Consider the following 24,248-nt stretch of genomic DNA (forward strand, 5'->3'; position numbering starts at 1 on the left):
ACCCGTGCCCTAATCCTAACCCGTACGCTAACACTAACGCGCGCCCTCACATGCACGCTCCCCCTAAAACGTTGCCGTACCCTCACCTGGACCCTAAACCGTCCCCGTCCCCTAACCCTAACCCTAGCCCGAACCCTAACCCTAACCCTTCCCCGAAGCCTGAACCTCACCCGTGCCCTAATCCTAACCCGTACGCTAACACTAACCCGCGCCCTCACACGCACGCTCCCCCTAAAGCGTTGCCGTACCCTCACCTGGACCCTAAACCGTCCCCGTCCCCTAACCCTAACCCTAGCCCGAACCCTAACCCTAACCCTTCCCCGAAGCCTGACCCTCACCCGTCCCCTAATCCTAACCCGTACGCTAACACTAACCCACGCCCTCACACGCACGCTCCCCCTAAAGCGTTGCCGTACCCTCACCTGGACCCTAAACCGTCCCCGTCCCCTAACCCTAACCCTAGTCCGAACCCTAACCCTAACCCTTCCCCGAAGCCTGACCCTCACCCGTCCCCTAATCCTAACCCGTATGCTAACACTAACCCGCGCCCTCACACGCACGCTCCCCCTGAAGCGTTGCCGTACCCTCACCTGGACCCTAAACCGTCCCCGTCCCCTAACCCTAACCCTAGCCCGAACCCTAACCCTAACCCTTCCCCGAAGCCTGACCCTCACCCGTCCCCTAATCCTAACCTGTACGCTAACACTAACCCGCGCCCTCACACGCACGCCTCCCCTAAAGCGTTGCCGTACCCTCACCTGGACCCTAAACCGTCCCCGTCCCCTAACCCTAACCCTACCCCGAACCCTAACCCTAACCCTTCCCCGAAGCCTGACCCTCACCCGTCCCCTAATCCTAACCCGTACGCTAACACTAACCCGCGCCCTCACACGCACGCTCCTCCTAAAGCGTTGCCGTACCCTCACCTGGACCCTAAACCGTCCCCGTCTCCTAACCCTAACCCTAGCCCGAACCCTAACCCTAACCCTTCCCCGAAGCCTAACCCTCACCCGTCCCCTAATCCTAACCCGTACACTAACACTAACCCGTGCCCTCACACGCACGCTCCCCCTAAAGCGTTGCCGTACCCTCACCTGGACCCTAAACCGTCCCCGTCCCCTAACCCTAACCCTAGCCCGAACCCTAGCCCTAACACTTCCCCGACGCCTGACCCTCACCCGTGCCTTAATCCTAACCCGTACGCTAACACTAACCCACGCCCTCACACGCACGCTCCCCCTAAAGCGTTGCCGTACCCTCACCTGGACCCTAAACCGTCCCCGTCCCCTAACCCTAACCCTAGCCCGAACCCTAACCCTAACCCTTCCCCGAAGCCTGACCCTCACCCGTCCCCTAATCCTAACACGTACGCTAACAATAACCCGCACCCTCACACGCACGCTCCCCCTAAAGCGTTGCCGTACCCTCACCTGGACCCTAAACCGTCCCCGTCCCCTATCCCTAACCCTAGCCCGAACCCTAACCCTAACACTTCCCCGAAGCCTGACCCTCACCCGTCCCCTAATCCTAACCCGTACGCTAACACTAACCCGCGCCCTCACACGCACGCTCCCCCTAAAGCGTTGCCGTACCCTCACCTGGACCCTAAACCGTCCCCGTCCCCTAACCCTAACCCTAGCCCGAACCCTAACCCTAACCCTTCCCCGAAGCCTGACCCTCACCCGTCCCCTAATCCTAACCCGTACGCTAACACTAACCTGCGCCCTCACACGCACGCTCCCCCTAAAGCGTTGCCGTACCCTCACCTGGACCCTAAACCGTCCCCGTCCCCTAACCCTAACCCTAGCCCGAACCCTAACCCTAACCCTTCCCCGAAGCCTGACCCTCACCCGTGCCCTAATCCTAACCCGTACGCTAACACTAACCCGCGCCCTCACACGCACGCTCCCCCTAAAGCGTTGCCGTACCCTCACCTGGACCCTAAACCGTCCCCGTCCCCTAACCCTAACCCTAGCCCGAACCCTAAACCTAACCCTTCCCCGAAGCCTGACCCTCACCCGTCCCCTAATCCTAACACGTACGCTAACAATAACCCGCACCCTCACACGCACGCTCCCCCTAAAGCGTTGCCGTACCCTCACCTGGACCCTAAACCGTCCCCGTCCCCTATCCCTAACCCTAGCCCGAACCCTAACCCTAACACTTCCCCGAAGCCTGACCCTCACCCGTCCCCTAATCCTAACCCGTACGCTAACACTAACCCGCGCCCTCACACGCACGCTCCCCCTAAAGCGTTGCCGTACCCTCACCTGGACCCTAAACCGTCCCCGTCCCCTAACCCTAACCCTAGCCCGAACCCTAACCCTAACCCTTCCCCGAAGCCTGACCCTCACCCGTCCCCTAATCCTAACCCGTACGCTAACACTAACCTGCGCCCTCACACGCACGCTCCCCCTAAAGCGTTGCCGTACCCTCACCTGGACCCTAAACCGTCCCCGTCCCCTAACCCTAACCCTAGCCCGAACCCTAACCCTAACCCTTCCCCGAAGCCTGACCCTCACCCGTGCCCTAATCCTAACCCGTACGCTAACACTAACCCGCGCCCTCACACGCACGCTCCCCCTAAAGCGTTGCCGTACCCTCACCTGGACCATAAACCGTCCCCGTCCCCTAACCCTAACCCTAGCCCGAACCCTAACCCTAACCCTTCTCCGAAGCCTGACCCTCACCCGTGCCCTAATCCTAACCCGTACGCTAACACTAACCCGCGCCCTGACACGCACACTACCCCTAAAGCATTGCCATACCCTCACCTGGACCCTAAACCGTCCCCGTCCCCTAACCCTAACCCTAGCCCGAACCCTAACCCTAACCCTTCCCCGAAGCCTGACCCTCACCCGTCCCCTAATCCTAACCCGTACGCTAACACTAACCTGCGCCCTCACACGCACGCTCCCCCTAAAGCGTTGCCGTACCCTCACCTGGACCCTAAACCGTCCCCGTCCCCTAACCCTAACCCTAGCCCGAACCCTAACCCTAACCCTTCCCCGAAGCCTGACCCTCACCCGTGCCCTAATCCTAACCCGTACGCTAACACTAACCCGCGCCCTCACACGCACGCTCCCCCTAAAGCGTTGCCGTACCCTCACCTGGACCCTAAACCGTCCCCGTCCCCTAACCCTAACCCTAGCCCGAACCCTAACCCTAACCCTTCTCCGAAGCCTGACCCTCACCCGTGCCCTAATCCTAACCCGTACGCTAACACTAACCCGCGCCCTGACACGCACACTCCCCCTAAAGCATTGCCATACCCTCACCTGGACCCTAAACCGTCCCCGTCCCCTAACCCTAACCCTAGCCTGAACCCTAACCCTAACCCTTCCCCGAAACCTGACACTCACCCGTCCCCTAATCCTAACCCGCGCCGTCACACGCACGAACCCCCTAAAGCGTTCCGTACCCTCACCAGGACCCTAAACCGTCCCCGTCCCCTAACCTTAACCCTAGCCCAAACCCTAACCCTAACCCTTCCCCGAAGCCTGACCCTCACCCGTACCCTAATCCTAACCCGTACGCTAACACTAAACCGCGCTCTCACACGCACGCTCCCCCTAAAGCGTTGCCGTACCCTCACCTGGACCCTAAACCGTCCCCGTCCCCTAACCCTAACCCTAGCCCGAACCCTAACCCTAACCCTTCCCCAAAGCCTGACCCTCACCCGTCCCCTAATCCTAACCCGTACGCTAACACTAACCCGCGCCCTCACACGCACGCTCCCCCTAAAGCGTTGCCGTACCGTCACCTGGACCCTAAACCGTCCCCGTCCCCTAACCCTAACCCTAGTCCGAACCCTAACCCTAACCCTTCCCCGAAGCCTGACCCTCACCCGTGCCCTAATCCTAACCCGTACGCTAACACTAACCCGCGCCCTCACACGCACGCTCCCCCTAAAGCATTGCCGTACCCTCACCTGGACCCTAAACCGTCCCCGTCCCCTAATCCTAACCCTAGCCCGAACCCTAACCCTAACCCTTCCCCGAAGCCTGACCCTCACCCGTCCCCTAATCCTAACCCGTACGCTAACACTAACGCGCGCCCTCACATGCACGCTCCCCCTAAAACGTTGCCGTACCCTCACCTGGACCCTAAACCGTCCCCGTCCCCTAACCCTAAACCTTGCCCGAACCCTAACCCTAACCCTTCCCCGAAGCGTGACCCTCAACCGTGGCTTAATCCTAACCCGTATGCTAACACTAACCCGCGCCCTCACACGCACGCTCCCTCTAAAGCATTGCCGTACCCTCACCTGGACCCTAAACCGTCCCCGTCCCCTAACCCTAACCCTAGCCCGAACCCTAACCCTAACCCTTCCCCGAAGCCTGACCCTCACCCGTGCCCTAATCCTAACCCGTACGCTAACACTAACCCGCGCCCTCACACGCACGCTCCCCCTGAAGCGTTGCCGTACCCTCACCTGGACCCTAAACCGTCCCCGTCCCCTAACCCTAACCCTAGCCCGAACCCTAACCCAAACCCTTCCCCGAAGCCTGACCCTCACCCGTGCCCTAATCCTAACCCGTACGCTAACACTAACCCGCGCCCTCACACGCACGCTCCCCCTGAAGCGTTGCCGTACACTCACCTGGACCCTAAACCGTCCCCGTCCCCTAACCCTAACCCTAGCCCGAACCCTAACCCTAACACTTCCCCGAAGCCTGACCCTCACCCGTCCCCTAATCCTAACCCGTACGCTAACACTAACCCGCGCCTTCACACGCACGCTCCCCCTAAAGCGTTGCCGTACCCTCACCTGGACCCTAAACCGTCCCCGTCCCCTAACCCTAACCCTAGCCCGAACCCTAACCCTAACCCTTCCCCGAAGCCTGACCCTCACCCGTCCCCTAATCCTAACCCGTACGCTAACACTAACCCGTGCCCTCACACGCACGCTCCCCCTAAAGCGTTGCCGTACCCTCACCTGGACCCTAAACCGTCCCAGTCCCCTAACCCTAACCCTAGCCCGAACCCTAACCCTAACCCTTCCCCGAAGCCTGACCCTCACCCGTGCCCTAATCCTAACCCGTACGCTAACACTAACCCGCGCCCTCACACGCACGCTCCCCCTAAAGCGTTGCCGTACCCTCACCTGGACCCTAAACCGTCCCCGTCCCCTAACCCTAACCCTAGCCCGAACCCTAACCCTAACCCTTCTCCGAAGCCTGACCCTCACCCGTGCCCTAATCCTAACCCGTACGCTAACACTAACCCGCGCCCTGACACGCACACTCCCCCTAAAGCATTGCCATACCCTCACCTGGACCCTAAACCGTCCCCGTCCCCTAACCCTAACCCTAGCCTGAACCCTAACCCTAACCCTTCCCCGAAACCTGACACTCACCCGTCCCCTAATCCTAACCCGCGCCGTCACACGCACGAACCCCCTAAAGCGTTCCGTACCCTCACCAGGACCCTAAACCGTCCCCGTCCCCTAACCTTAACCCTAGCCCAAACCCTAACCCTAACCCTTCCCCGAAGCCTGACCCTCACCCGTACCCTAATCCTAACCCGTACGCTAACACTAAACCGCGCTCTCACACGCACGCTCCCCCTAAAGCGTTGCCGTACCCTCACCTGGACCCTAAACCGTCCCCGTCCCCTAACCCTAACCCTAGCCCGAACCCTAACCCTAACCCTTCCCCAAAGCCTGAGCCTCACCCGTCCCCTAATCCTAACCCGTACGCTAACACTAACCCGCGCCCTCACACGCACGCTCCCCCTAAAGCGTTGCCGTACCGTCACCTGGACCCTAAACCGTCCCCGTCCCCTAACCCTAACCCTAGTCCGAACCCTAACCCTAACCCTTCCCCGAAGCCTGACCCTCACCCGTGCCCTAATCCTAACCCGTACGCTAACACTAACCCGCGCCCTCACACGCACGCTCCCCCTAAAGCATTGCCGTACCCTCACCTGGACCCTAAACCGTCCCCGTCCCCTAATCCTAACCCTAGCCCGAACCCTAACCCTAACCCTTCCCCGAAGCCTGACCCTCACCCGTCCCCTAATCCTAACCCGTACGCTAACACTAACGCGCGCCCTCACATGCACGCTCCCCCTAAAACGTTGCCGTACCCTCACCTGGACCCTAAACCGTCCCCGTCCCCTAACCCTAAACCTTGCCCGAACCCTAACCCTAACCCTTCCCCGAAGCGTGACCCTCAACCGTGGCTTAATCCTAACCCGTATGCTAACACTAACCCGCGCCCTCACACGCACGCTCCCTCTAAAGCATTGCCGTACCCTCACCTGGACCCTAAACCGTCCCCGTCCCCTAACCCTAACCCTAGCCCGAACCCTAACCCTAACCCTTCCCCGAAGCCTGACCCTCACCCGTGCCCTAATCCTAACCCGTACGCTAACACTAACCCGCGCCCTCACACGCACGCTCCCCCTGAAGCGTTGCCGTACCCTCACCTGGACCCTAAACCGTCCCCGTCCCCTAACCCTAACCCTAGCCCGAACCCTAACCCAAACCCTTCCCCGAAGCCTGACCCTCACCCGTGCCCTAATCCTAACCCGTACGCTAACACTAACCCGCGCCCTCACACGCACGCTCCCCCTGAAGCGTTGCCGTACACTCACCTGGACCCTAAACCGTCCCCGTCCCCTAACCCTAACCCTAGCCCGAACCCTAACCCTAACACTTCCCCGAAGCCTGACCCTCACCCGTCCCCTAATCCTAACCCGTACGCTAACACTAACCCGCGCCTTCACACGCACGCTCCCCCTAAAGCGTTGCCGTACCCTCACCTGGACCCTAAACCGTCCCCGTCCCCTAACCCTAACCCTAGCCCGAACCCTAACCCTAACCCTTCCCCGAAGCCTGACCCTCACCCGTCCCCTAATCCTAACCCGTACGCTAACACTAACCCGTGCCCTCACACGCACGCTCCCCCTAAAGCGTTGCCGTACCCTCACCTGGACCCTAAACCGTCCCAGTCCCCTAACCCTAACCCTAGCCCGAACCCTAACCCTAACCCTTCCCCGAAGCCTGACCCTCACCCGTGCCCTAATCCTAACCCGTACGCTAACACTAACCCGCGCCCTCACACGCACGCTCCCCCTAAAGCGTTGCCGTACCCTCACCTGGACCCTAAACCGTCCCCGTCCCCTAACCCTAACCCTAGCCCGAACCCTAACCCTAACCCTTCTCCGAAGCCTGACCCTCACCCGTGCCCTAATCCTAACCCGTACGCTAACACTAACCCGCGCCCTGACACGCACACTCCCCCTAAAGCATTGCCATACCCTCACCTGGACCCTAAACCGTCCCCGTCCCCTAACCCTAACCCTAGCCTGAACCCTAACCCTAACCCTTCCCCGAAACCTGACACTCACCCGTCCCCTAATCCTAACCCGCGCCGTCACACGCACGAACCCCCTAAAGCGTTCCGTACCCTCACCAGGACCCTAAACCGTCCCCGTCCCCTAACCTTAACCCTAGCCCAAACCCTAACCCTAACCCTTCCCCGAAGCCTGACCCTCACCCGTACCCTAATCCTAACCCGTACGCTAACACTAAACCGCGCTCTCACACGCACGCTCCCCCTAAAGCGTTGCCGTACCCTCACCTGGACCCTAAACCGTCCCCGTCCCCTAACCCTAACCCTAGCCCGAACCCTAACCCTAACCCTTCCCCAAAGCCTGACCCTCAGCCGTCCCCTAATCCTAACCCGTACGCTAACACTAACCCGCGCCCTCACACGCACGCTCCCCCTAAAGCGTTGCCGTACCGTCACCTGGACCCTAAACCGTCCCCGTCCCCTAACCCTAACCCTAGTCCGAACCCTACCCCTAACCCTTCCCCGAAGCCTGACCCTCACCCGTGCCCTAATCCTAACCCGTACGCTAACACTAACCCGCGCCCTCACACGCACGCTCCCCCTAAAGCATTTCCGTACCCTCACCTGGACCCTAAACCGTCCCCGTCCCCTAATCCTAACCCTAGCCCGAACCCTAACCCTAACCCTTCCCCGAAGCCTGACCCTCACCCGTCCCCTAATCCTAACCCGTACGCTAACACTAACGCGCGCCCTCACATGCACGCTCCCCCTAAAACGTTGCCGTACCCTCACCTGGACCCTAAACCGTCCCCGTCCCCTAACCCTAAACCTTGCCCGAACCCTAACCCTAACCCTTCCCCGAAGCGTGACCCTCACCCGTGGCTTAATCCTAACCCGTATGCTAACACTAACCCGCGCCCTCACACGCACGCTCCCTCTAAAGCATTGCCGTACCCTCACCTGGACCCTAAACCGTCCCCGTCCCCTAACCCTAACCCTAGCCCGAACCCTAACCCTAACCCTTCCCCGAAGCCTAACCCTCACCCGTGCCCTAATCCTAACCCGTACGCTAACACTAACCCGCGCCCTCACACGCACGCTCCCCCTAAAGCGTTGCCGTACCCTCACCTGGACCCTAAACCGTCCCCGTCCCCTAACCCTAACCCTAGCCCGAACCCTAACCCTAACCCTTCCCCGAAGCCTGACCCTCACCCGTCCCCTAATACTAACCCGTACGCTAACACTAACCCGCGCCCTCACACGCACGCTCCCCGTAAAGCGTTGCCGTACCCTCACCTGGACCCTAAACCGTCCCCGTCCCCTAACCCTCACCCTAGCCCGAACCCTAACCCTAAACCTTCCCCGAAGCCTGACCCTCACCCGTCCCCTAATCCTAACCCGTACGCTAACACTAACCCGCGCCCTCACACGCACGCTCCCCCGAAAGCGTTGCCGTACCCTCACCTGGACCCTAAACCGTCCCCTAACCCTAACCCTAACCCTAGCCCGAACCCTAACCCTAACCCTTCCCCGAAGCCTGACCCTCACCCGTCCCCTAATCCTAACCCGTACGCTAACACTAACCCGCGCCCTCACACGCATGCTCCCCCTAAAGCGTTGCCGTAACCTCACCTGGACCCTAAACCGTCCCCGTCCCCTAATCCTAACCCTAGCCCGAACCCTAACCCTAACCCGTCCCCGAAGCCTGACACTCACCCGTGCCCTAATCCTAACCCGTACGCTAACACTAACCCACGCCCTCACACGCACGCTCCCCGTAAAGCGTTGCCGTACCCTCACCTGGACCCTAAACCGTCCCCGTCCCCTAACCCTAACCCTAGCCCGAACCCTAACCCTAACCCTTCCCCGAAGCCTGACCCTCACCCATCCCCTAATCCTAACCCGTACGCTAACACTAACCCGCGCCCTCACACGCACGCTCCCCCTAAAGCGTTGCCGTACCCTCACCTGGACCCTAAACCGTCCCCGTCCCCTAACCCTAACCCTAGCCCGAACCCTAACCCTAACCCTTCCCCGAAGCCTGACCCTCACCCGTCCCCTAATCCTAACCCGTACGCTAACACTAACCCGCGCCCTCACACGCACGCTCCCCCTAAAGCGTTGCCGTACCCTCACCTGGACCCTAAACCGTCCCCGTCCCCTAACCCTAACCCTAGCCCGAACCCTAACCCTAACCCTGCCCCGAAGCCTGACCCTCACCCGTCCCCTAATCCTAAACCGTACGCTAACACTAACCCGCGCCCTCACACGCACGCTCCCCCTAAAGCGTTGCCGTACCCTCACCTGGACCCTAAACCGTCCCCGTCCCCTAACCCTAACCCTAGCCCGAACCCTAACCCTAAACCTTCCCCGAAGCCTGACCCTCACCCGTGCCCTAATCCTAACCCGTACGCTAACACTAACCCGCGCCCTCACACGCACGCTCCCCCTAAAGCGTTGCCGTACCCTCACCTGGACCCTAAACCGTCCCCGTCCCCTAACCCTAACCCTAGCCCGAACCCTAACCCTAACCCTTCCCCGAAGCCTGACCCTCACCCGTCCCCTAATCCTAACCCGTACGCTAACACTAACCCGCGCCCTCACACGCACGCTCCCCCGAAAGCGTTGCCGTACCCTCACCTGGACCCTAAACCGTCCCCGTCCCCTAACCCTAACCCTAGCCCGAACCCTAACCCTAACCCTTCCCCGAAGCCTGACCCTCACCAGTGCCCTAATCCTAACCCGTACGTTAACACTAACCCGCGCCCACACACGCACACTCCCCCTAAAGCGTTGCCGTACCCTCACCTGGACCCTAAACCGTCCCCGTCCCCTAACCCTAACCCTAGCCTGAACCCTAAACCTAACCCTTCCCCGAAACCTGACCCTCACCCGTCCCCTAATCCTAACCCGCGCCGTCACACGCACGCACCCCCTAAAGCGTTCCGTACCCTCACCAGGACCCTAAACCGTCCCCGTCCCCTAACCCTAACCCTAGCCCGAACCCTAACCCTAACACTTCCCCGAAGCCTGACCCTCACCCGTCCCCTAATCCTAACCCGTACGCTAACACTAACCTGCGCCCTCACACGCACGCCCCCCCGAAAGCGTTGCCGTACCCTCACCTGGACCCTAAACCGTCCCCGTCCCCTAACCCTAACCCTAGCCCGAACCCTAACCCTAACCCTTCCCCGAAGCCTGACCATCACCAGTGCCCTAAACCTAACCCGTACGCTAACACTAACCCGCGCCCACACACGCACACTCCCCCTAAAGCGTTGCCGTACCCTCACCTGGACCCTAAACCGTCCCCGTCCCCTAACCCTAACCCTAGCCTGAACCCTAACCCTAACCCTTCCCCGAAACCTGACCCTCACCCGTCCCCTAAGCCTAACCCGCGCCGTCACACGCACGCACCCCCTAAAGCGTTCCGTCCCCTCACCAGGACCCTAAACCGTCCCCGTCCCCTAACCCTAACCCTAGCCCGACCCCTAACCCTAACCCTTCCCCGAAGCCTGACCCTCACCCGTCCCCTAATCCTAACCCGTACGCTAACACTAACCCGTGCCCTCACACGCACGCTCCCCCTAAAGCGTTGCCGTACCCTCACCTGGACCCTAAACCGTCCCCGTCCCCTAACCCTAACCCTAGCCCGAACCCTAACCCTAACCCTTCCCCGAAGCCTGACCCTCACCCGTCCCCTAATACTAACCCGTACGCTAACACTAACCCGCGCCCTCACACGCACGCTCCCCCTAAAGCGTTGCCGTACCCTCACCTGGACCCTAAACCGTCCCCGTCCCCTAACCCTAACCCTAGCCCGAACCCTAACCCTAACCCTGCCCCGAAGCCTGACCCTCACCCGTCCCCTAATCCTAACCCGTACGCTAACACTAACCCGCGCCCTCACACGCACGCTCCCCCTAAAGCGTTGCCGTACCCTCACCTGGACCCTAAACCGTCCCCGTCCCCTAACCCTAACCCTAGCCCGAACCCTAACCCTAACCCTTCCCCGAAGCCTGACCCTCACCCGTCCCCTAATCCTAACCCGTACGCTAACACTAACCCGCGCCCTCACACGCACGCTCCCCCTAAAGCGTTGCCATACCCTCACCTGGACCCTAAACCGTCCCCGTCCCCTAACCCTAACCCTAGCCCGAACCCTAACCCTAACCCTTCCCCGAAGCCTGACCCTCACCCGTCCCCTAATCCTAACCCGTACGCTAACACTAACCCGCGCCCTCACACGCACGCTCCCCCGAAAGCGTTGCCGTACCCTCACCTGGACCCTAAACCGTCCCCGTCCCCTAACCCTAACCCTAGCCCGAACCCTAACCCTAACCCTTCCCCGAAGCCTGACCCTCACCAGTGCCCTAATCCTAACCCGTACGCTAACACTAACCCGCGCCCACACACGCACACTCCCCCTAAAGCGTTGCCGTACCCTCACCTGGACCCTAAACCGTCCCCGTCCCCTAACCCTAACCCTAGCCTGAACCCTAACCCTAACCCTTCCCCGAAACCTGACCCTCACCCGTCCCCTAATCCTAACCCGCGCCGTCACACGCACGCACCCCCTAAAGCGTTCCGTACCCTCACCAGGACCCTAAACTGTCCCCGTCCACTAACCCTAACCCTAGCCCGAACCCTAACCCTAACCCTTCCCCGAAGCCTGAACCTCACCCGTCCCCTTATCCTAACCCGTACGCTAACACTAACCTGCGCTCTCACACGCACGCTCTCCCTAAAGCGTTGCCATACCGTCACCTCGACCCTAAACCGTCCCCGTCCCCTAACCCTAACCCTAGCCCGAACCCGAACCCTAACTCTTTCCCGAAGCCTGACCCTCACCCGTCCCCTAATCCTAAACCGTACGCTAACACTAACCCACGCCCTCACACGCACGCTCCCCCTAAAGCGTTGCCGTACCCTCACCTGGACCCTAAACCGTCCCCGTCCCCTAACCCTAACCCTAGCCCGAACCCTAACCCTAACCCTTCCCCGAAGCCTGACCCTCACCCGTCCCCTAATTCTAACCCGTACGCTAACACTAACCCGCGCTCTCACACGCACGCTCCCCCTAAAGCGTTGCCGTACCCTCACCTGGACCCTAAACCGTCCCCGTCCCCTAATCCTAACCCTAGTCCGAACCCTAACCCTAACACTTCCCCAAAGCCTGACCCTCACCCGTGCCCTAATCCTAACCCGTACTCTAACACTAAACCGCGCCCTCACACGCACGCTCCCCCTAAAGCGTTGCCGTACCCTCACCTGGAACCTAAACCGTCCCCGTCCCCTAACCCTAACCTTAGACCGAACCCTAACCCTAACCCTTCCCCGAAGCCTGACGCTCACCCGTGCCCTAATCCTATCACGTACGCTAACACTAACACGCGCCCTCACACGCACGCTCCCTCTAAAGCGTTGCCATACCCTCACATGGACCCTAAACTGTCCCTGTCCCCTAACTTTAACCGTAGCCCGAACCCTAACCCTAACCCTTCCCCGAAGCCTGACCGTAACCTTTCCCCTAAACCTAAACCGTACGCTAACACTAACCCGCGCCCTCACACGCACGCTCCCCCTAAAGCGTTGCCGTACCCTCACCTGGACCCTAAACCGTACCCGACCCCTAACCCTAACCCTAGCCCGAACCCTAACCCTAACCCTTCCCCGAAGCCTGACCCTCACCCGTCCCCTAATCCTGACCCGTACGCTAACACTAAACCGCGCCCTCACACGCACGCTCCCCCTAAAGCGTTGCCGTACCCTCACCTGGACCCTAAACCGTCCCCGTCCCCTAACCCTAACCCTAGCCCGAACCCTAACCCTAACCCTTCCCCGAAGCCTGACGCTCACCAGTGCCCTAATCCTATCACGTACGCTAACACTAACCCGCGCCCTCACACGCACGCTCCCCCTAAAGCGTTGCCATACCCTCACCTGGACCCTAAACTGTCCCTGTCCCCTAACCTTAATCGTAGCCCGAACCCTAACCCTAACCCTTCCCCGAAGCCTGACCTTCACCCTTCCCCTAAACCTAACCCGTACGCTAACACTAACCCGCGCCCTCACACGCACGCTCCCCCTAAAGCGTTGCCGTACCCTCACCTGGATCCTAAACCGTCCCCGTCCCCTAACCCTAACCCTAGCCCGAACCTTAACCCTAACCCTTCCCCGAAGCCTGACCCTCACCCGTCCCCTAATCCTAACCCGTACGCTAACACTAAACCGCGCCCTCACACGCACGCTCCCCCAAAAGCGTTGCCGAACACTCACCTGGACCCTAAACCGTCCCCGTCCCCTAACCCTAACCCTAGCCCGAACCCTAACCCTAACCCTTCCCCGAAGCCTGACTCTCACCCGTGCCCTAATCCTAACCCATACGCTAACACTAACCCGCGCCCTCACACGCACGCTCCCCCTAAAGCGTTGCCGTACCCTCTCCTGGACCCTAAACCGTCCCCGTCCCCTAACCCTAACCCTAGCCCGAACCCTAACCCTAACCCTTCCCCGAAGCCTGACCCTCACCCGTCCCCTAATCCTAACCCGTACGCTAACACTAACCCACGCCCTCACACGCACGCTCCCCCTAAAGCGTTGCCGTACCCTCACCTAGACCCTAAACCGTCCCCGTCCCCTAACCCTAACCCTAGCCCGAACCCTAACCCTAACCTTTCCCCGAAACCTGATCCTCACCCGTCCCCTAATCCTAACCCGTACGCTAACACTAACCCGCGCCCTCACACGCACGCTCCCCCTAAAGCGTTGCCGTACCCTCACCTGGACCCTAAGCCGTCCCTGTCCCCTATCCCTAACCCTAGCCCGAACCCTAACCTTAACCCTTCCCCGAAGCCTGACCCTCACCCTTCCCCTAATCCTAACCAGTACGCTAACACTAACCCGCGCCCTCACACGCACGCTCCCCCGAAAGCGTTGCCGTACCCTCACCTGGACCCTAAACGGTCCCCGTCCCCTAACCCTAACCCTAGCCCGAACCCTAACCCTAACCCTTCCCCGAAGCCTGACCCTCACCCGTACCCTAATCCTAACCCGTACACTAACACTAACCCGCGCCCTCACACGCACGCTCCCCCTAAAGCGTTGCCGTACCCTCACCTGGACCCTAAACCGTCCCCGTCCCCTAACCCTAACCCTAGCCCGAACCCTAACCCTAACCCTTCCCCGAAGCCTGACCCTCACCCGTCCCCTAATCCTAACCCGTACGCTAACACTAACCCGTGCCCTCACACGCACGCTCCCCCTAAAGCGTTGCCGTACCTTCACCTGGACCCTAAACCGTCCCCGTCCCCTAACCCTAGCCCAAACCCTAACCCTAACCCTTCCCCGAAGCCTGACCCTCACCCGTCCCCTAATCCTAACCCGTACGCTAACACTAACCCGCGCCCTCACACGCACGCTCCCCCTAAAGCGTTGCCGTACCCTCACCTGGACCCTAAGCCGTCCCCGTCCCCTAACCCTAACCCTAGCCCGAACCCTAATCCTAACCCTTCCCCGAAGCCTGACCCTCACCCGTCCCCTAATACTAACCCGTACGCTAACACTAACCCGCGCCCTCACACGCACGCTCCCCGTAAAGCGTTGCCGTACCCTCACCTGGACCCTAAACCGTCCCCGTCCCCTAACCCTAACCCTAGCCCGAACCCTAACCCTAACCCTTCCCCGAAGCCTGACCCTCACCCGTCCCCTAATCCTAACCCGTACGCTAACACTAACCCGCGCCCTCACACGCACGCTCCCCCTAAAGCGTTGCCGTACCCTCACCTGGACGCTAAACCTTCCCAGGCCCCTAACCGTAACCCTAGCCCGAACCCTAACCCTAACCCTTCCCCGAAGCCTGACCCTCACCCGTCCCCTAATCCTAACCCGTACGCTAACACTAACCCGCGCCCTCACACGCACGCTCCCCCTAAAGCGTTGCCGTAACCTCACCTGGAACTTAAACCGTCCCCGTCACCTAATCCTAACCCTAGCCCGAACCCTAACCCTAACACTTCCCCGAAGCCTGACCCTCACCCGTGCCCTAATCCTAACCCGTACTCTAACACTAACCCACGCCCTCACACGCACGCTCCCCCTAAAGCGTTGCCGTACCCTCACCTGGACCCTAAACCGTCACCGTCCCCTAACCCTAACCCTAGCCCGAACCCTAACCCTAACCCTTCCCCGAAGCCTGACCCTCACCCGTGCCCTAATCTTAACCCGTACGCTAACACTAACCCGCGCCCTCACACGCACGCTCCCCCTAAAGCGTTGCCGTACCGTCACCTGGACCCTAAACCGTCCCCGTCCCCTAACCCTAACCCTAGCCCGAACCCTAACCCTAACCCTTCCCCGAAGCCTGACCCTCACCCGTGCCCTAATCCTAACCCGTACGCTAACACTAACCCACGCCCTCACACACACGCTCCCCCTAAAGCGTTGCCGTACCCTCACCTGGACCCTAACCCGTCCTCGTCCCCTAACCCTAACCCTAGCCCGAACCCTAACCCTAACCCTTCCCCGAAGCCAGACCCTCACCCGTGCCCTAATCCTAACCCGTACGCTAACAGTAACGCGCGCCCTCACACGCACGCTCCCCCTAAAGCGTTGCCGTACCCTCACCTGGACCCTAAACCGTCCCCGTCCCCTAAACCTAGCCGGAACCCTAACCCTAACCCTTCCCCGAAGCCTGACCCTCACCCCTCCCCTAATCCTAACCCGTACGCTAACACTAACCCGCGCCCTCACACGCACGCTCCCCCTAAAGCATTGCCGTACCGTCACCTGGACCCTAAACCGTCCCCGTCCCCTAACCCTAACCCTAGCCCGAACCCTAACCCTAACCCTTCCCCGAAGCCTGACCCTCACCCGTGCCCTATTCCGAACCCGTACGCTAACACTAACCCACGCCCTCACACGCACGGTCCACCTAAAGCGTTGCCGTACCCGCACCTGGACCCTAAACCGTCCCCGTCCCCTAACCCTAACCCTAGCCCGAACCCTAACCCTAACCCTTCCCCGAAGCCTGACCCTCACCCGTCCCCTAATCCTAACCCGTACGCTAACACTAACCCGCGCCCTCACACGCACGCTCCCCCTAAAGCGTTGCCGTACCCTCACCTGGACCCTAAACCGTCCCCGTCCCCTAACCCTAACCCTAGCCCGAACCCTAACCCTAACCCTTCCCCGAAGCCTGACCCTCACCCGTCCCCTAATCCCAACCCGTACGCTAACACTAACCCGTGCCCTCACACGCACGCTCCCCCTAAAGCGTTGCCGTACCTTCACCTGGACCCTAAACCGTCCCCGTCCCCTAACCCTAACCCTAGCCCAAACCCTAACCCTAACCCTTCCCCGAAGCCTGACCCTCACCCGTCCCCTAATCCGAACCCGTACGCTAACACTAACCCACGCCCTCACACGCACGGTCCCCCTAAAGCGTTGCCGTACCCTCACCTGGACCCTAAACCGTCCCCGTCCCCTAACCCTAACCCTAGCCCGAAACCTAACCCTAACCCTTCCCCGAAGCCTGACCCTCACCCGTCCCCTAATCCTAACCCGTACGCTAACACTAACCTGCGCGCTCACACGCACGCTCCCCCTAAAGCGTTGCCGTACCCTCACCTGGACCCTAAACCGTCCCCGTCCCCTAACCCTAACCCTAGCCCGAACCCTAACCCTAACCCTTCCCCGAAGCCTGACCCTCACCCGTCCCCTAATCCTAACCCGTACGCTAACACTAACCCGCGCCCTCACACGCACGCTCCCCCTAAAGCGTTGCCGTACCCTCACCTGGACCCTAAACCGTCCCCGTCCCCTAACCCTAACCCTAGCCCGAACCCTAACCCTAACCCTTCCCCGAAGCCTGACCCTCACCCGTCCCCTAATCCTAACCCGTACGCTAACACTAACCCGCGCCCTCACACGCACGCTCCCCCTAAAGCGTTGCCATACCCTCACCTGGACCCTAAACCGTCCCCGTCCCCTAACCCTAACCCTAGCCCGAACCCTAACCCTAACCCTTCCCCGAAGCCTGACCCTCACCCGTCCCCTAATCCTAACCCGTACGCTAACACTAACCCGCGCCCTCACACGCACGCTCCCCCGAAAGCGTTGCCGTACCCTCACCTGGACCCTAAACCGTCCCCGTCCCCTAACCCTAACCCTAGCCCGAACCCTAACCCTAACCCTTCCCCGAAGCCTGACCCTCACCAGTGCCCTAATCCTAACCCGTACGCTAACACTAACCCGCGCCCACACACGCACACTCCCCCTAAAGCGTTGCCGTACCCTCACCTGGACCCTAAACCGTCCCCGTCCCCTAACCCTAACCCTAGCCTGAACCCTAACCCTAACCCTTCCCCGAAACCTGACCCTCACCCGTCCCCTAATCCTAACCCGCGCCGTCACACGCACGCACCCCCTAAAGCGTTCCGTACCCTCACCAGGACCCTAAACTGTCCCCGTCCACTAACCCTAACCCTAGCCCGAACCCTAACCCTAACCCTTCCCCGAAGCCTGAACCTCACCCGTCCCCTTATCCTAACCCGTACGCTAACACTAACCTGCGCTCTCACACGCACGCTCTCCCTAAAGCGTTGCCATACCGTCACCTCGACCCTAAACCGTCCCCGTCCCCTAACCCTAACCCTAGCCCGAACCCGAACCCTAACTCTTTCCCGAAGCCTGACCCTCACCCGTCCCCTAATCCTAAACCGTACGCTAACACTAACCCACGCCCTCACACGCACGCTCCCCCTAAAGCGTTGCCGTACCCTCACCTGGACCCTAAACCGTCCCCGTCCCCTAACCCTAACCCTAGCCCGAACCCTAACCCTAACCCTTCCCCGAAGCCTGACCCTCACCCGTCCCCTAATTCTAACCCGTACGCTAACACTAACCCGCGCTCTCACACGCACGCTCCCCCTAAAGCGTTGCCGTACCCTCACCTGGACCCTAAACCGTCCCCGTCCCCTAATCCTAACCCTAGTCCGAACCCTAACCCTAACACTTCCCCAAAGCCTGACCCTCACCCGTGCCCTAATCCTAACCCGTACTCTAACACTAAACCGCGCCCTCACACGCACGCTCCCCCTAAAGCGTTGCCGTACCCTCACCTGGAACCTAAACCGTCCCCGTCCCCTAACCCTAACCTTAGACCGAACCCTAACCCTAACCCTTCCCCGAAGCCTGACGCTCACCCGTGCCCTAATCCTATCACGTACGCTAACACTAACACGCGCCCTCACACGCACGCTCCCTCTAAAGCGTTGCCATACCCTCACATGGACCCTAAACTGTCCCTGTCCCCTAACTTTAACCGTAGCCCGAACCCTAACCCTAACCCTTCCCCGAAGCCTGACCGTAACCTTTCCCCTAAACCTAAACCGTACGCTAACACTAACCCGCGCCCTCACACGCACGCTCCCCCTAAAGCGTTGCCGTACCCTCACCTGGACCCTAAACCGTACCCGACCCCTAACCCTAACCCTAGCCCGAACCCTAACCCTAACCCTTCCCCGAAGCCTGACCCTCACCCGTCCCCTAATCCTGACCCGTACGCTAACACTAAACCGCGCCCTCACACGCACGCTCCCCCTAAAGCGTTGCCGTACCCTCACCTGGACCCTAAACCGTCCCCGTCCCCTAACCCTAACCCTAGCCCGAACCCTAACCCTAACCCTTCCCCGAAGCCTGACGCTCACCAGTGCCCTAATCCTATCACGTACGCTAACACTAACCCGCGCCCTCACACGCACGCTCCCCCTAAAGCGTTGCCATACCCTCACCTGGACCCTAAACTGTCCCTGTCCCCTAACCTTAATCGTAGCCCGAACCCTAACCCTAACCCTTCCCCGAAGCCTGACCTTCACCCTTCCCCTAAACCTAACCCGTACGCTAACACTAACCCGCGCCCTCACACGCACGCTCCCCCTAAAGCGTTGCCGTACCCTCACCTGGATCCTAAACCGTCCCCGTCCCCTAACCCTAACCCTAGCCCGAACCTTAACCCTAACCCTTCCCCGAAGCCTGACCCTCACCCGTCCCCTAATCCTAACCCGTACGCTAACACTAAACCGCGCCCTCACACGCACGCTCCCCCAAAAGCGTTGCCGAACACTCACCTGGACCCTAAACCGTCCCCGTCCCCTAACCCTAACCCTAGCCCGAACCCTAACCCTAACCCTTCCCCGAAGCCTGACTCTCACCCGTGCCCTAATCCTAACCCATACGCTAACACTAACCCGCGCCCTCACACGCACGCTCCCCCTAAAGCGTTGCCGTACCCTCTCCTGGACCCTAAACCGTCCCCGTCCCCTAACCCTAACCCTAGCCCGAACCCTAACCCTAACCCTTCCCCGAAGCCTGACCCTCACCCGTCCCCTAATCCTAACCCGTACGCTAACACTAACCCACGCCCTCACACGCACGCTCCCCCTAAAGCGTTGCCGTACCCTCACCTAGACCCTAAACCGTCCCCGTCCCCTAACCCTAACCCTAGCCCGAACCCTAACCCTAACCTTTCCCCGAAACCTGATCCTCACCCGTCCCCTAATCCTAACCCGTACGCTAACACTAACCCGCGCCCTCACACGCACGCTCCCCCTAAAGCGTTGCCGTACCCTCACCTGGACCCTAAGCCGTCCCCGTCCCCTATCCCTAACCCTAGCCCGAACCCTAACCTTAACCCTTCCCCGAAGCCTGACCCTCACCCTTCCCCTAATCCTAACCAGTACGCTAACACTAACCCGCGCCCTCACACGCACGCTCCCCCGAAAGCGTTGCCGTACCCTCACCTGGACCCTAAACGGTCCCCGTCCCCTAACCCTAACCCTAGCCCGAACCCTAACCCTAACCCTTCCCCGAAGCCTGACCCTCACCCGTACCCTAATCCTAACCCGTACACTAACACTAACCCGCGCCCTCACACGCACGCTCCCCCTAAAGCGTTGCCGTACCCTCACCTGGACCCTAAACCGTCCCCGTCCCCTAACCCTAACCCTAGCCCGAACCCTAACCCTAACCCTTCCCCGAAGCCTGACCCTCACCCGTCCCCTAATCCTAACCCGTACGCTAACACTAACCCGTGCCCTCACACGCACGCTCCCCCTAAAGCGTTGCCGTACCTTCACCTGGACCCTAAACCGTCCCCGTCCCCTAACCCTAGCCCAAACCCTAACCCTAACCCTTCCCCGAAGCCTGACCCTCACCCGTCCCCTAATCCTAACCCGTACGCTAACACTAACCCGCGCCCTCACACGCACGCTCCCCCTAAAGCGTTGCCGTACCCTCACCTGGACCCTAAGCCGTCCCCGTCCCCTAACCCTAACCCTAGCCCGAACCCTAATCCTAACCCTTCCCCGAAGCCTGACCCTCACCCGTCCCCTAATACTAACCCGTACGCTAACACTAACCCGCGCCCTCACACGCACGCTCCCCGTAAAGCGTTGCCGTACCCTCACCTGGACCCTAAACCGTCCCCGTCCCCTAACCCTAACCCTAGCCCGAACCCTAACCCTAACCCTTCCCCGAAGCCTGACCCTCACCCGTCCCCTAATCCTAACCCGTACGCTAACACTAACCCGCGCCCTCACACGCACGCTCCCCCTAAAGCGTTGCCGTACCCTCACCTGGACGCTAAACCTTCCCAGGCCCCTAACCGTAACCCTAGCCCGAACCCTAACCCTAACCCTTCCCCGAAGCCTGACCCTCACCCGTCCCCTAATCCTAACCCGTACGCTAACACTAACCCGCGCCCTCACACGCACGCTCCCCCTAAAGCGTTGCCGTAACCTCACCTGGAACTTAAACCGTCCCCGTCACCTAATCCTAACCCTAGCCCGAACCCTAACCCTAACACTTCCCCGAAGCCTGACCCTCACCCGTGCCCTAATCCTAACCCGTACTCTAACACTAACCCACGCCCTCACACGCACGCTCCCCCTAAAGCGTTGCCGTACCCTCACCTGGACCCTAAACCGTCACCGTCCCCTAACCCTAACCCTAGCCCGAACCCTAACCCTAACCCTTCCCCGAAGCCTGACCCTCACCCGTGCCCTAATCTTAACCCGTACGCTAACACTAACCCGCGCCCTCACACGCACGCTCCCCCTAAAGCGTTGCCGTACCGTCACCTGGACCCTAAACCGTCCCCGTCCCCTAACCCTAACCCTAGCCCGAACCCTAACCCTAACCCTTCCCCGAAGCCTGACCCTCACCCGTGCCCTAATCCTAACCCGTACGCTAACACTAACCCACGCCCTCACACACACGCTCCCCCTAAAGCGTTGCCGTACCCTCACCTGGACCCTAACCCGTCCTCGTCCCCTAACCCTAACCCTAGCCCGAACCCTAACCCTAACCCTTCCCCGAAGCCAGACCCTCACCCGTGCCCTAATCCTAACCCGTACGCTAACAGTAACGCGCGCCCTCACACGCACGCTCCCCCTAAAGCGTTGCCGTACCCTCACCTGGACCCTAAACCGTCCCCGTCCCCTAAACCTAGCCGGAACCCTAACCCTAACCCTTCCCCGAAGCCTGACCCTCACCCCTCCCCTAATCCTAACCCGTACGCTAACACTAACCCGCGCCCTCACACGCACGCTCCCCCTAAAGCATTGCCGTACCGTCACCTGGACCCTAAACCGTCCCCGTCCCCTAACCCTAACCCTAGCCCGAACCCTAACCCTAACCCTTCCCCGAAGCCTGACCCTCACCCGTGCCCTATTCCGAACCCGTACGCTAACACTAACCCACGCCCTCACACGCACGGTCCACCTAAAGCGTTGCCGTACCCGCACCTGGACCCTAAACCGTCCCCGTCCCCTAACCCTAACCCTAGCCCGAACCCTAACCCTAACCCTTCCCCGAAGCCTGACCCTCACCCGTCCCCTAATCCTAACCCGTACGCTAACACTAACCCGCGCCCTCACACGCACGCTCCCCCTAAAGCGTTGCCGTACCCTCACCTGGACCCTAAACCGTCCCCGTCCCCTAACCCTAACCCTAGCCCGAACCCTAACCCTAACCCTTCCCCGAAGCCTGACCCTCACCCGTCCCCTAATCCCAACCCGTACGCTAACACTAACCCGTGCCCTCACACGCACGCTCCCCCTAAAGCGTTGCCGTACCTTCACCTGGACCCTAAACCGTCCCCGTCCCCTAACCCTAACCCTAGCCCAAACCCTAACCCTAACCCTTCCCCGAAGCCTGACCCTCACCCGTCCCCTAATCCGAACCCGTACGCTAACACTAACCCACGCCCTCACACGCACGGTCCCCCTAAAGCGTTGCCGTACCCTCACCTGGACCCTAAACCGTCCCCGTCCCCTAACCCTAACCCTAGCCCGAAACCTAACCCTAACCCTTCCCCGAAGCCTGACCCTCACCCGTCCCCTAATCCTAACCCGTACGCTAACACTAACCTGCGCGCTCACACGCACGCTCCCCCTAAAGCGTTGCCGTACCCTCACCTGGACCCTAAACCGTCCCCGTCCCCTAACCCTAACCCTAGCCCGAACCCTAACCCTAACCCTTCCCCGAAGCCTGACCCTCACCCGTCCCCTAATCCTAACCCGTACGCTAACACTAACCCGCGCCCTCACACGCACGCTCCCCCTAAAGCGTTGCCGTACCCTCACCTGGACCCTAAACCGTCCCCGTCCCCTAACCCTAAACCTAGCCCGAACCCTAACCCTAACCCTTCCCCGAAGCCTGACCCTCACCCGTGCCCTAATCCTAACCCGTATGATAACACTAACCCGCGCCCTCACACGCACGCTCCCCCTAAAGCGTTGCCGTACCCTCACCTGGACCCTAAACCGTCCCCGTCCCCTAACCCTAACCCTAGCCCGAACCCTAACCCTAACCCTTCCCCGAAGCCTGACCCTCACCCGTCCCCTAATCCTAACCCGTACGCTAACACTAACGCACGCCCTCACATGCACGGTACCCCTAAAACGTTGCCGTACCCTCACCTGGACCCTAAACCGTCCCCGTCCCCTAACCCTAAACCTAGCCCGAACCCTAACCCTAACCCTTCCCCGAAGCCTGACCCTCACCCGTGCCCTAATCCTAACCCGTATACTAACACTAACCCGCGCCCTCACACGCACGCTCCCCCTAAAGCGTTGCCGTACCCTCACCTGGACCCTAAACCGTCCCCGTCCCCTAACCCTAACCCTAGCCCGAACCCTAACCCTAACCCTTCCCCGAAGCCTGACCCTCACCCGTCCCCTAATCCTAACCCGTACGCTAACACTAACGCGCGCCCTCACATGCACACTCCCCCTAAAACGTTGCCGTACCCTCACCTGGACCCTAAACCGTCCCCGTCCCCTAACCCTAACCCTAGCCCGAACCCTAACCCTAACCCTTCCCCGAAGCCTGACCCTCACCCGTCCCCTAATCCTAACCCGTACGCTAACACTAACCCGCGCCCTCACACGCACGCTCCCCCTAAAGCGTTGCCGTACCCTTACCTGGACCCTAAACCGTCCCCGTCCCCTAACCCTAACCCTAGCCCGAACCCTAACCCTAACCCTTCCCCGAAGCCTGACCCTCACCCGTCCCCTAATCCTAACCCACGCCGTCACACGCACGCACCCCCTAAAGCGTTCCGTACCCTCACCAGGACCCTAAACCGTCCCCGTCCCCTAACCCTAACCCTAGCCCGAACCCTACCCCAACCCTTCCCCAAAGCCTGACCCTCATCCGTCCCCTAATCCTAACCCGTACGCTAACACTAACCCGCGCCCTCACACGCACGCTCCCCCTAAAGCGTTGCCGTACCCTCACCTGGACCCTAAACCGTCCCCGTCCCCTAACCCTAACCCTAGCCCGAACCCTAGCCCTAACCCTTCCCCGAAGCCTGACCCTCACCCGTGCCCTAATCCTAACCCTAACGCTAACACTAACCCGCGCCCTCACACGCACGCTCCCCCT

The sequence above is a fragment of the Delphinus delphis genome, chromosome 11 (genome assembly GCF_949987515.2).
Source record: "Delphinus delphis chromosome 11, mDelDel1.2, whole genome shotgun sequence".
NCBI lineage: Eukaryota > Metazoa > Chordata > Mammalia > Artiodactyla > Delphinidae > Delphinus > Delphinus delphis.